This window comes from Diplotaxodon limnothrissa, linkage group LG12, assembly GCF_057381915.1.
Source record: "Diplotaxodon limnothrissa isolate DT_005_m linkage group LG12, D_limnothrissa_male_GT1.1, whole genome shotgun sequence".
In the NCBI taxonomy this organism is placed as follows: domain Eukaryota; kingdom Metazoa; phylum Chordata; class Actinopteri; order Cichliformes; family Cichlidae; genus Diplotaxodon; species Diplotaxodon limnothrissa.
Genome location: NC_140607.1, coordinates 19,555,544 through 19,569,594, shown reverse-complemented (window position 1 = coordinate 19,569,594; position 14,051 = coordinate 19,555,544). Strand labels below are relative to the sequence as shown.

Genomic DNA, 14,051 nt, shown 5'->3' with positions numbered 1-14,051 from the left:
TAGTCTCTCACTACCTGTTCTGTCAGTCTACAGTCTTGCTTATACTGTTTGCTCGGTCTTGCCACTGCTGCCATGGAATATGGAATGCACAGAGTGCCAAAATGACTTAAATAAATACATAATTTAAATACTGAATTAAATGTGTTGTTAATTAATTCAAATAGGTATTGTAACTCCCTCCAAGTTGAAAAACAGACACAATGTGTTTTTGATTTTTACTGGCATTTATTGGACACAGGTGCTACCAACGATGCCGTGAGAACTGTATAAACCCAAGGCAAACAAATCAATAATCCTAAATCAACATTATCTCCTAAAAATGACAAAAGAGGAAAAAAGATACAAAAAACATTGGGTCACAGACCCAGCCCTGTGACAGTAAGGAGACCTCTTGCTAATGCTTTGGGTTCCAAGTTTTGCTCGTAGCTGGTAACTAGCTTTAACATATAAGTGAGAGCTAGAGAGATGTTGGAAGGCTGTGCCAGCACTACTTCATTCTTTCTGACATGACACAAATCAGTGATTCAGATTTAGTACACTTTATCTGAAATAGAGCAAAAGTTCAAACTGTTCTGATAATGCAGGGGTGATGTTTTGATTACTAAAGTTTCTGCTTCTTCTCATTTGTTCTCATCGCATTGTTTCTCCACACAAAGTGTCATTTAACTTATCTATCCATGAACCAAATAACACACAATGACTCATTAAACTGCAGGAATCTCTTAAAGACGTAAAAACCTGTATGACCTCTAATTTCCTGCTTCTAAATTCAGATACAACTATCTATTGTACTTAGCCATGTGGTTTATAACCTGATGTTTATTCTTGATGGGATTATTTTGGTCTCTAGTAACACTGTGAGGAATCTTGGAGTCAGTTTTGACCAGGATATGTCCGTCAATGTGTATATTAAACAAATGTGTAGAACTGTTTTCTTCCAGATCTCTAATATTATTTCTCCCATGCTGGATTCTCTTTGTTGGCTTCCTTTTAAATCCAGAATCAAATTCAAAGTTCTTCTCCTCATGCATACATACAAGATCTTGGATAATCAGGCCCCATCTTATCTCAGTAACCTCATAGCACTGTAAGATCCCAGTAGAGCACTTTGCTGTCAGACTGCTGGTTTACTTGTGGTTCCTAGGATAGTAGTACAATGGGAGGCAGAGCCTTCAGCACTCAGGCACAGGTTCTGTGAAACCAGCTCCTAGTTTAGATTTGGGACTCAGACTCTCTACTTTTAAGATTAGGTGTAAAACCTTTCTTTTTGACAGAACATTTAGTGGCTATGGGCACTGGGCTAGATCAGGTGACCGTGAATCCTTCCTTAGTTATGATTCAGTGGGGGCTTTCCATGATGCACTGATCTTTTTTCACTCAGGATGTTTGTAGACACCACATAAGCTATTTTTGATCTGTAGCTCCATTTCACAGCGTGTCTTTACCGGACCTCGGCTGCGGGTTTCCCTTCAGCCATTGAGGAATAATGTGTGAACTGTGTTGAGGTGCTTCCCTATATCTTGCTCTGGTGTAAACTGTGGACATTATTTAGTGGGAGCACAGAGACACTTTTTCACTTTTACCTTTTGCCCTCACTGAGTAACCATGCGTGTAGACCAGGAAGGGGACCAAGAAAGCGTATCATGTTTGTGTAATCTATTTGTAAGTTGCATATTAAATATTTTTCAGACTTTGGTCTTTTTCATTATGTAATTGAGCAGTTGTATCAATTGATAATTAAATCACTATAATGAAACAATCAGACAGTCATCTCGAATGAGATGTTTAAGTTACATTGTGAAATGCTAATATTTTGGTGTTGAGTTGTATCATTTGGAACATGAATAACACATTGTCAGCATTCATGCTTCACAAAGTAAGGTGTGCTGCCAACATTTTTTGGCTTCAATTGCTCTTCCAGTTTGGTGCCAAAACTTCTTAGAAGACTATTTTCCGTGTATTATTCTTTCCTTTTTCTTTCCCAACCAGTTGTGCCGGATAACTGGTGTAACCGGTTTCTGCTTCATCCCGCTGCAACAGTTCGGCCCAAACAGACTCCTCGACTCTGCGTTGTGTTGTGTTTTTTAAAAAGACAAGGAGTCTCTTATCGATCGTTGCCACTTTATTGCCTGAATGGAAACAATGGTGTATTATCAGTGCACAGGCTCGCCACACACCACTCCGCACAGCACACTACGGCAGAACATCTCGTTAGCATTCCGCTTTAGCATACAGTTTTACACAATAACAAACAAATGAAAAGTACATAAAACTGATGTTGGACATGTGTCCACTAAGCACTTATTAGACTCGGTGCTCGTCAGCTAATCAAACATGTTTTACGTGCCTGTACTACTTAGCTATATCGTGTGCGGAACAATACAACTCACCTCTCGTATGGCTACGGCAGACTGGCAGCGATTACTGCAGCCAGCCTCACCAGCCACACCGAGAGGCTTAGCTAGTTCCCTTAAAAAGCCCTCATCAGGGCCATCCGATAGTCTCTCACTACCTGTTCTGTCAGTCTACACTCGGTCTTGCCACTGCTGCCATGGTATATGTAGTGCACACCACATAAGTTATTTTTGATCTGTAGCTCTATTTCACAGCGTGTCAAAGTAGTGCCAAAATGACTTAAATAAATACATAATTTAAATAATGAATTAAATGTGTTGTTAATTAATTAAAATAGGTTTTGTAGCTCCCGCTAAGTTGAAAAACAAACACAATGTGTTTTTGATTTTTACTGGCATTTATTGGACACAGGTGCTACCAACGATGCCGTGAGAACTGTATAAACAACATAAAATAATCAATTTTCACAGTAAGTTGTTCTTAATGAAAACACATCTTGCAGTGCACACTCTTTACCCACAGGTGGAAAACTTCGTTGCATGTGTCTCCAAATCTGTACCAGGCACCAACTAAGAAAGGAAAGCATGCTGCCCTCTACCGAGTGTGGCGTGTAACTGAAAATACTGTCAACCCAAACAACAGACTGAACATTGGTTCCACCCTGGAAACATTCTGTAAAACCTTTAAATGTGAGTTTTTAAAACCAACAATGTATACATTACAATCTGATTTATTAAAAATAAAGTATCTTAACTTATTTATTGCAACTTAAAACCATGAAATTATCTTAAACTGCATAACTGCTGGTGACAGCAGCCACAGGTATTAATAAATTAATTACATAAATAAATAATTAAATAACAATTAATGTCATTGAAAATCTTTTAAAAAATTTATCATTTCAAATTTTAATTTATAATCACATTTAATGAATTCATTATCTGTTTCATTAAATAATTATTAATTTATTAATTCTTTAATGGTGTATTTCAGGGGTATTCAACTAAAATTTAAAGAGTTCCAGCTGGAGAAAATTTCTTGAAGCAAACATCACAATGTCTAATCACATAAACAGTGTGATAAATGTATCAAAAACATTTTCATTATATGTAGTATATAAAAAAATATTCTGTTCACGCAACATAGAACTAAACATATATGTTTGACTAGTGACATGTTAAATGCGCACATTAAAAATTTTAAAGTAGAGGTCCTTTTCAAAATAACAGAAAATAAGAAAATGATGCATTTTGAAATAAACTAACTACAGAAAAATTACATAAATGGAGGAAAAGCTTGTATTTCCCCTTTTGTGTTTTATTAGGCGATCAACCGACTGCATGTGGAGAACTCCAGCATTTACTCATTAAATGCTCTATTTTCACTTTCCATGTTTCTTTTTTTGCACAACCATATTTTTTCCTGATTTTTCGCTCCCTTTCTTCAATTCACTGTTTTTCTATTTTCTTTTTCTCCACTTTCTCCAGTGCTATCGTCTGTATTTCTCCCTTTTTTTTCTACATTGCTGTCTTTCTTCTTCTTTCTACTCTTTTCACATGTAACTCTACGCTGTCAGGGCTGCAGAGTCCAAGTGTTTAGCACCCGGAATGCACAAATTTAATTGACTGAGTGGCTGAACTTGTATCCAATTTGCCTGTGTTTCTTCAGCCAGAGAGCCGCTACCGTAAAGAGCAGAAAAACTGCACCAATTAAAATAGAAGCGCCCATCAGGTTTTAAATCTGTTTTGGTTGTGGGTCCATGTCTGTATGGGACAGCTTGTGGGTCTGGACTCAGACTCACAGTGTTAGTGACCTCTGATGTATTCAATTAATTCTTTTAGCACTCTAAATGAATTAATTATATTGGTCAACCTCAGTCATCAAACTCAGGGGGTTAATCGAGGTTAATGCTGATTAAGTCAAAACCATTGTTTTGCCCTGGTGGCCATTCTTCTAGTGGGCATTTCTCAGTACCAAGTAGGCCAAGTGGCCCACTATAAAACCATTCTATACACTTTTACCAGATGTGTTTTCTGCTGTATGCAACCTTTTATGATTTGTTATTGTGGACCTGAGAGACCTCTTGTGGACACTTTGGAGTACTGCTGATAACGCAATCCAAAAACACAAACAATATTCTTTTGTATCAATCTATAATACTTCAAATTTAAAAAGTTAAATTATGCTTTACAATACACCCATACTCACCAGACACAGCACCGAAGTCAAGTTTCTCCAAATCTGACAGAAAAACAAATTCAGTCAGGGAAATAATTATTTGATCTCCTGCTGAATTTGCAAGTTTGTTCATATGCAAAGAAATGAAGTCTCTAATATTTTGGCAGCATCATTTCAATGCTGAGAGACAGAATATCAACCAAAAAAAAAAGGGGGGGGGGGGGGGGGGGAACCACATTATATAAAATTTATGGATTGATTGGGATTTCATTGAGTGAAGTAACTATTTGATCCCCTACAACCCAGCCAGAGCTCTAGAAACCTTCCAGCCTCACCACCATCAGAGCCAGAGACAAGAGTGTAGACCTGCACAAGGCGGGAAGCGGCTACAAGACCCTCGGCAAAAAGCTTGGTGAGGAGACCGCTGTTGGTGCGATTATTCAGAAATGGAAGAAATATAAAATGACCATCAAACACCCTCAGTCTGGAGCACGATGCAAGATTTTACCTCATGATGTGAGGATGACTATGAGAAAGATGTGGTCAGCTGAGACTGGAGAAACACTTGGATGAGTGATGAAACATTTCTCTCACTGAAACATCCAGATGAACAGAATCAACCTTTTGGTCTCCATAAGGGTAAGAACTTGTGCTCTGGAAAAAGGATATTGGATGGATCATTAATAGTTTTATGAGCCTCGTGAACAACTTTTTTTTTTCTTTTCAGTTTCATAGATTAATGAACTGACCCCTAGGGCCAGTCATTTGGATGTAATTTGCTTTTAAGGATTTTTCTTTCATAGTCTCTCTCCATTAAAATGAAAATACCATAAAAGTGTCTGTTGTTTTTTCATTGTCCTTGCATAACCAAAGTGCATTTGAGCTTCAGTGCACAAACTGATGGCCGGACATTCTCCTTGAGGATTTTCTGAGAGCAGAATTCATCGACCCATCACTTAGAGCAAATCATCCTTGGGGATCATTCAGATGGGTTTTTTGTTTTTGTTTTGCAAATTTAAAATGAGCCTTCATCTTCTTTTTGGTCAGTAGTGGTTTTCTCCTTAAACTCTCCCATGGATGCCATTTTTGCCCAGTCTTTTTTTTTATTGTTGAATCATAAACTCTGACTATAAATGAGACAAGTGAGGCCTGCACTTCTTTAGATTTTGCTCTGTGTTGTTTTTTAAGGGTTTTTTCTTTTTTTTGGTATCAACTTGGATGAGTTGTTGGAGTAATTTCAGTAGGCCAGCCATTCCTGGAATTGACTGTTCTTCCAGGAATAACTGGGTGACATGATGCTTTCTTCCAGAACCAATAAGAATAGAAAGATAGATTTACATCACACCTGACAGCATATTTAACATATTTTGACTATCAGCAAAACAAGAAGTGCTAGATTGAGCAGTTAAAGAGAAAGTGGGTTACCATCAGAAAGTGATATACTAAAAAATAAATTACTAACTAAACTTGTTGAAAGGAAAGTGTTCAAAGACATTCCAGACTTTTAACAATTTCCCGTATCTAAATAGGGTAGTCAAGTATCATATATGTCAGTCAGTAATGACTCAAGAAAGTTACCTGAAAAAAGTTCAAACATTTGCTTTGAAGGGTTTGGTAAATCCTTTTCTGTCTATGTAGGATCTCTGAGCTCTGTGTGGTGTTCTTGGTTAGCTGATATCATAAATGAGCCATTTACTTGAATTAAACTGAGAAATTACATTGACAAAAATCCTCGGGTACCTTTTAAATGTACAGTAACTGATGCTGTTCTTTCTAAATGAAGTTTCTCCCTTTCCACCACACCCTTAGTCACCCTAAGCTGTGACATGTGTTGTTTGTAAGTGGTGGAGATTTTAGTTGCCATACTTTCTCATACATGTTTTCTTTTTAATAAAACAATCGCTTCTGCTACTAACACAGCATTTTTTTAAACTATGCCAATTTAATGCTTCTAACTTTGTTGATGGCCAGAATATTTGTAATATGATGATAGTCAGGTGAGATCTAAATTTTAACATATTTTATTTATTGTGTAATTAGAAGTTGTAAATATCAACTTCTTGTTTCCACAGTTTTTTTGGGGGGGGGGGGGGGGCTGCTGGTCTTTGGTTTGCTCCTATACACAACACCACAGAATCAACAATAAAAAAAAAAAAAAAAAACAACTGTTAACATTTATTTGTTTTCTACTGTGATATCATTCATATTAATATCACCATGTTTCAGTGAGCCTGCTGTGACTGTGCACCTAACACAAGTCCACAGCTCTGGAGACACCGCTGAGAGCTGAGTGAACATTAAATGCATTCACACTCTGTATAGATGGAAGTATGCAAATTTTCAGACGATGTTTGCAGCACTGCATCCCAGCCTGACCGCAAAGATTTATCATGTGTGTTTCGATAAATAAATATTTGTTAACAGGATGAGTTACCCTCCAGTGAATTTGAAGATAACTTTATATTAATGTCACTTCCATCCCTTTTTCCTAGGGCGAGAAGCAGGGTACACCCTGGACAGGTCGCCAGTCAGTTACAGGGCTAACACACTCACATTAGAATCACTACCCTAACGTGCATGTTTCTGGATTTTGGGGAGGAACCCACGCAGACACGGGGAAAACACGCACAGCCGACACTGAAACTCTCCACCCTGGACCTTCTTGCTAGAAGGTGGATGGTGCCAGCACACAGCACCACCTGCTGCCCCTGCTGAACTTGGATCTAAATTGATGCTTAACGAAACTGTGAGATTTGCTGCTGCCAGCAGAGGGCGTGCTCGTGCCACTTTTCGTACTCGCTTGAATCCAGTGGCGCACTGAATGGCACGGCTGTAAAGAGGCAGGGCTGGGAGGCAGAGACACACGACACAGGTCTGCTCGGCAGAGGAGGAGGACTCAGTTCATAGCCAGCCTGCGGTGGAAATAAACGCTGCGTGTCCTACTCTAAACCGCAGTTTTGTATCGGTGGCTAGTCGCGTTGAAGAAACAGAAAGGTAAAGACTGCAGCAGCCGCTCAGACGGGAATATTTCCACAAGACTGCGCAGAAGAAGAAGACGATTACTGTGAGTTTGATGCGTCACACCAAAGATTCGTACAGACGAAAACAAAATGACAGTAGCCACCGACACAGATGTTCACCCAACATCTTTTACAACCTTGTGGACATTGTGTCTCACAGCGTCAGTTCTCAGGTGTTGTCACGACAGGTGAACAACTGCAGGTGTGCGAGTCAGCCAGCTGCTCCGTTTGTTGTCTGATAAAGAGGTGGAGGTGTCATTTCTCTGAATAACTCAGTTTAAAAAAAGAAAGAAAAGATATGTTCTGCCGAAAGAGTCATAATTTTAGATCTTCTTAACATATTCATGCTAAGTTCACGTGTGACATCAGGTGAATTCCATCCTTCACTCTGAATGTAAATCTTGTTGATTTTATTTAGATGAGTGCTGCTCTACAGTTCTGTCTTCCTTTATATATATTTTATAGCTGTTTTCTATTAAATGAAGTTTCCCCCCCTCATGTATCTGCACATGTGAGCCTGGGCTTGCACATTTACAGAGAAACAGACAGTTTGATGGGAAATGAGGCAAGCATAGTTGGAAGTTGTGCAACTGAGGATGGAGCAAGGAAAGTGTGGTTCGAAATGTGATGACAGTTAATGGGTGAAGTGATCTTTTTAACTTCCTGTGTGTGTTTTGAGAGCCTGGTGAACGACAATTAGATTTCCACATTTCATGGCCTGGCACGTGGATACACTTCTCAGGAACCTTTCCTGCATTTGACATGCAAAACACCAAATTTCTCTCTGTACGTGCTGGCCCGCGCCTCAGCATCTGTCACGTTCTCACTGCTCTTTCTACAGCGAGGTGCTACATTTCTCTGCTGGTATTTGGCAGCTGAGCTCCTCACAGACAGCCCCTTTCATCCCGATGCGCCTCCACACCAAAGGCCTGAGCTGCGACCACTGTGAAACAGTTTTAAGAGTCCAAAAGAAGAAGAGCCACAACCTGTAGGCTGCTTTAGATACTGTTTAGTTGCGGCTCAGCTAACGAGTTTCTTTTTTACGTGATATATGATTGACTTCACTGAGTTTTGCTTTGTTGCTGTGAATAATCACATGGAAAGCATAAGAGTGCAGTTTTCTCTCGGTTATGAGGAGCAGTTGATGATAAATTCCTCCTTTTGGAAATGCTTCTGGTGTTATTCACGTTGTGGTTCATAAAGCAACAAATGCTGCTCAAATATCTTCTCATTGGTCCTTGAGATATTGCAGAAATTAGACGCTAATTTGAATAATCAGTCAAATCTGACTAGCTCCAAGCCGGCCTATACTACAAAGACAAAGCATCTATATATAAATGTGTAATCTCTTCATTAACTTCCTGTTCCTGCTTCATTTGACTGGGAGACAGGTGGGGTTTGTCCAGGCTGACCAGCTTGCCGCAGGATTTTTGACAGGAAAATGGCTCATGCAAATCCCCTGCTCTCTCCTTGGGAGTAACACCTGTGCTCCTGTCCTGTGCTGCCTGCTGCCTTTGCACTGAAAAGAGTGAAAAGCATTTGTGCATTACATAATGTTTTCCATTTGAGTGGCAGCAGAAGTGCCTCAGCACCGCGAAGCCCAAACTGTCAACACAAATCATATTTGATGATTCTGTGACTTTCTGCAGTTTTGTGTCTTTCCCTGGAGTTTTACCGGATTCTTTCTTACTTCAGTAATTAAACAGAGGTACTTGTTTGCAGAGGGGCCTCACAGGGCGCTCATACAGCTTTTTTTCCCAAATATATGAGCACCCTGTGTAAAAAGGTAGCACAATTACCAGCTGTAGGGTTTTTAAGTTCAGTCTTGTGATATGACCAAAATAACAGGCATATGAGACTCATTAAGACAGTTACATAAGTCAGTGGTCTGAACATTAGCTTGCAGCGCTCTCATTCCAGATAATGGTTTGAGTGACCAGTGTGCCACACCCCTGTGTGCCACACCCCTGTGTGCCACACCCCTGTGTGCCACACCCCTGTGTGCCACACCCCTGTGTGCCACACCCCTGTGTGCCACACCCCTGTGTGCCACACCCCTGTGTGCCACACCCCTGTGTGCCACACTGGTCACATTCAACATGTTCAGATTAGAGAAAAAAAAAGTCTCACTGTGTTGTGAAAATGAAATCTGGTACCTGGTAATGTTTGTGTGTGTTCAGTGCGACCTCTCCTCCCACTACAGCCATTCTAGCTCTTCTCTCTGAGGATCCTCCCTCACTATTGTCTGCAGTCTGTTTTGAAGCTGTCTAACATGCTGCGCTCCAGTTGCAACGAGCTGAAAGCATAACGGGAGTGTTTGCTTTCTTTCTGGAGTTTGTCATCTTGGGTTATCCGACACCATGTCAGCCTTTTCTTGCTTCTGCTCAATGCTCCGCTGTAGCGAAATCCAAGCTAATTCCTGCTTTGTTGCTTGTGAAGTACTGAAGTAAGTGTAGTGAAGAGCAGTATTCTGCCCTTCAGCTCCTCATGGGGTTAAAACTGCTTTGTAGTTTTTCTAGTACAGTAGAAAAACTACAAAGCAAAGTTTCTGTTTGGAAATTTATTTACTTTTTTTTTTTATTGGTTGGTCTTTTTGGTTAATCAATTGCTAAATTAACAATTTAATACACTGGGTCAAAGTGACCAAATACCAGAGCTGAAGTATCTTTAGTATAGTCTGGCTGTACATGTTTGAGGCAGATAATGGTATCATTTGAGAGTCTAAATATCCGACATGCACTAAGTTTCCGGGTTTAAAAAGTCTCCTTGGTTGTGAAGTTAACACGGACAGAGAAAATGAGCTAAATGGTATCCATCTATAATACAGATGACGGTGAATAAAACAATGTATGTCCTTCAAACAAGCCAGTCAGACACACTCGAGTCATATTTGGAGGTTTAGGCTCCATACGTCTGTCCAGCATGACCTCCTGAGCAGAGTGTGGGCTCGCCCTCTCTTTCTGTTCTGTTTTATTGTCCTCATTCACTGGCCAGGCTCCACTCGTGTCAGCACATACCACATAGGCCTGCTACTGACGGCCACCAGCGGCAGTGAGAACATTAAATCTAGAGTCTCTTATCTATTTTTGTGCCACACCCTTTAAACTTTGTGAGTTATAAGCAAAGAGGTAATCATCTCCCCAGGTGACTTGTTAGATACAGGAACTAAGAAAGAGGAAAAACCGCAAAGAGAATATGCGATAGGAACAGAAAAGTTCAAATTTATTAAATATGTTCAGGTTTGTCTGGCAGACCACAGCATCAAAAGTGTTTAGTTTAGTTTTTCTCTTCTCATACAAAGTGAAATAAGTCCCCACTAAGTCAGTGGTTTGAAGTTCAGCGTGTTGTAATTATTGCTTGAAGAACGATGAAAAGATGCTGCTGAGTGGCAGCCGTTCTAGTGATGAAAAGCCAGGATGTCACAGCTTCTGCGACCAACTCAAACTTACTACAAACTTAAAATGACTTTCTAACCTCATACTTATAAATACAGAGACAATCTTTAAAAGAACGTCAGCGATCATCGCCGCGATGGTGTCTTCATGTACTTTGCAGCAGATGCAGAACTTCCCGGTATTATCGTTTTGATCTTAATGACCTCCAAACGGGAATTCCCATCTCTGTGGGCGAGCGGCACGTCAGCACCAGCTTTTGAAAGAGTGGAAAAAAAGGAGACCTGCAGACATAATTGGCTCATAGTTCTTCTACACTGCATAACCATTAGTGGTTGTGTTGGCCGGTTGGAGGCTGCTGGCAGAGCGATCCGTTGGCAGCATCGCAGGAATTCCGATTATTTGGAGGTTGTGATGTTTTGTTGTTGTTGTTTTGGGCCGGCTGAGTCCCCTGTGGCCCCCTCCCACTCTCATGCCCTGATAATGACGAGGTTTGCGGAGGCCCACTTGGGGGACACTAGAGCGCCAGAGCGAGATGGCAGGAAGTAGAAATGAGTTGAGAGGATGGAGACGGTCGTCAAAGTATAAATCTTCTATTTTTTTTTTTTAATTCATTCATTTATTTATTTTTTTAGTAACCTGTGACTTCAGGTCAATAAAGGCCTGGCCATATACTCCCCTTTTAATCATGTGATAGTCTACTTCAGAGAAGTACATCATTTATGGATTCTCAGAAGTAGAGCATTTACGTTTGTGATATGCATAGGTAATAAAACGGCTTCTCTCGGCTTAAAGGGAAATATGAGGACCTTTGGACTACAGTGCAGGCTTTAGTAAAACTGACATGGGCAAGTCTGTCTCCTATTGTTTCTGTTCCATATGGTAGCGATATCCATGGGCCTTGACGTTGGGAGCAGAGGCTCGCTGTGGTTAGTTATCACTGGTAGTTAAGCATAATAAGCCTGCTGTAGTACGTTCTGTACAGCCGTGCTGTACTGTACCGTCCCATCGGAGCAGCGTCTCTGCTTCTGTGTCTTTAAAGAACATTGTCTCTGTTTTCTGTCCATTAACTCATCTCTATGTTTCTCCCCACCTCCCCCATGCCCTCAGCCGAATCATGTGACACACTGGACACAGAGGGTGACCTCCTCCTCACAGCTTCTCATGCGGAGTGGAGCTAGAACGAGACGCTCTCTGAATTACAAATAGACCGAATCTTCTCCCTGGGTTTCCTCTTGCTCAAGTTATCTTATATAATGAAATGGAGACATTTTTTGTGACTTTATTACCACAGATTTATCTCTTCTCTCAAGAAAAGGGGGTTTACATAGAATAAAACTTGATATAACTCCCGACTACACGTTTACAAGACAGCTTTTCAGAATCTCTGCCTCTCGCTGTCCTCCATCTTTTGTCCTACGTCCCTCGCCCCGTGTAGCTTGTTTCTTCTGTTCATGTTGCATTTCAAAGGTCAGGCCACTCTGTAGGTGTAATCCCACCCGCCTTCTTTTCTGCTTTATTTCTTGTCATCAAAAGGTCAAACACCATGCTAATATGCAATACCACAGAATAAAATGTAGGTTTAGAGATGAACGCATGGTCAGGGGAACATCACTGTGCCCACATGCACACTGCCGAGCTCACTGAAACATGTTTTTTTTAGGATTCAGAAGGATGCTGTGTTCAGTACACGCTGTACGCTCCGTCTTGTGTGATTGATGGTAGCTGCTTTCAGTGAAGGGAGCTCCCATTTTTTACACTTGTGTCAGGGCTCTCCTTGCAGCATGAAGATGTTAAAACAGATCGGTGTTTGTTATTTTGTAATCCAAACAAGCTCTTCTGGTAACTTTATCAGTGTAAACCTCATGAATAGACCTCAGTGTTCAGTGTTTACTTTCCATCAACATCTAATACATTATGCACATGTTTACTATAGACTGTATCTAAAAGATGGCCATAGCCACTATGGCTTTCTTCGTTGGGTAGTGGAGTGCTGTTTTTAAAACGTCAGCACATTTTATCAATCAGTCCTGGTTGTTTTGAACCCCAGGTGACCATGTTTTAACAGGAGACTGCAGTGCTCAGTTATCAGCTAATGTTAGCAAGTTCCACCTATAGACTGTATTGTGGTGCATCACACAGCCATCAATACCTGTACTTGCAGATATTCACCTTGAAAATGCTCCAAAAGGCACCAACACCACAAACTCTGGAGATCCAGGTCAGTATTGTCACAGTTTTTTTGTACCAGCTGATTATTTTAAGATGGAAGTTTAATTTCAATCGACTTGTTTTCAGAGATGGTGGCTTTCAGCCTGGAGGTTGCCCCTTCATGGTAACATACAGGCTTAATATCAGTAATTAACCGAAATATTTTCTTTCAGCTTGACCTGTGTCTTTTCATTTAGCCACGCTTTTTGGCCACTTTTGCCATCAAAAGTCACGTAGCCTACCTGTATCTTACTCCAGCCTGTCGGCCATCTTTGTGGGCTGCCGTTTTAGTCTGATTTCATCATGTAGCCTTCCTGCTGCACACATACGCAAACACTTGGAAAGCTCTGCAGTGCTGCATAGTGCCTGGTGTTCAGGGACAAACACTACTCTGAAGCAGCATCACAGCTTTTACATCTGAGCAAAGATGAAAAGAAACGTACCTCCAGAGCACGTCGTAAAATATGGAACACAACGTGCCAAAAACAGGTCAAAATGATACCTGGCTTCTTTTATAATGGCTTCTTCTGTTGTATTTGTGTGTGTGTGTGTGTGTGTGTGTGTGTGTGGGGCTGTGCATTGGACCAGAAAACCTATATGTATCTATACATGCTAAACTGTAGTTCTTCCTTGCTGTTATGGTCTTTGTCTGCCTTACTGTATCAAGATGGGGGAAACAAAGTCCTTAGGTAATCACACTGACACACCAAAAGAGCACTGGTATCAAAAGTATAATGATCACTGCCCCACATGACAGATGCATACAGACAATGAGCCTTTTCTCTGTGTATTTATTGGGAATATTGAGTATATATTTTTTGAATGCCCTACATCCCGAGTTTCTGTGAAGGATGAGAGCATTTAAGTTGATGAAGCTGATCCCCTTCAGGCTGAC

General features: G+C 40.6%; 1 protein-coding gene across 1 annotated transcript in view; it reads left to right on the top strand.

The window, feature by feature from the left end:
- The first annotated feature begins 7,559 nt into the window (after nt 1-7,559).
- pip5k1bb (phosphatidylinositol-4-phosphate 5-kinase, type I, beta b) overlaps nt 7,560-14,051 on the top strand; it is a 30,744-nt gene continuing 24,252 nt past the window's right edge. The window contains exon 1 of the mRNA XM_085368171.1: nt 7,560-7,597. The gene's annotated coding sequence lies outside the window, so the exon portion shown is untranslated. The remainder of the gene's footprint in view (nt 7,598-14,051) is intronic.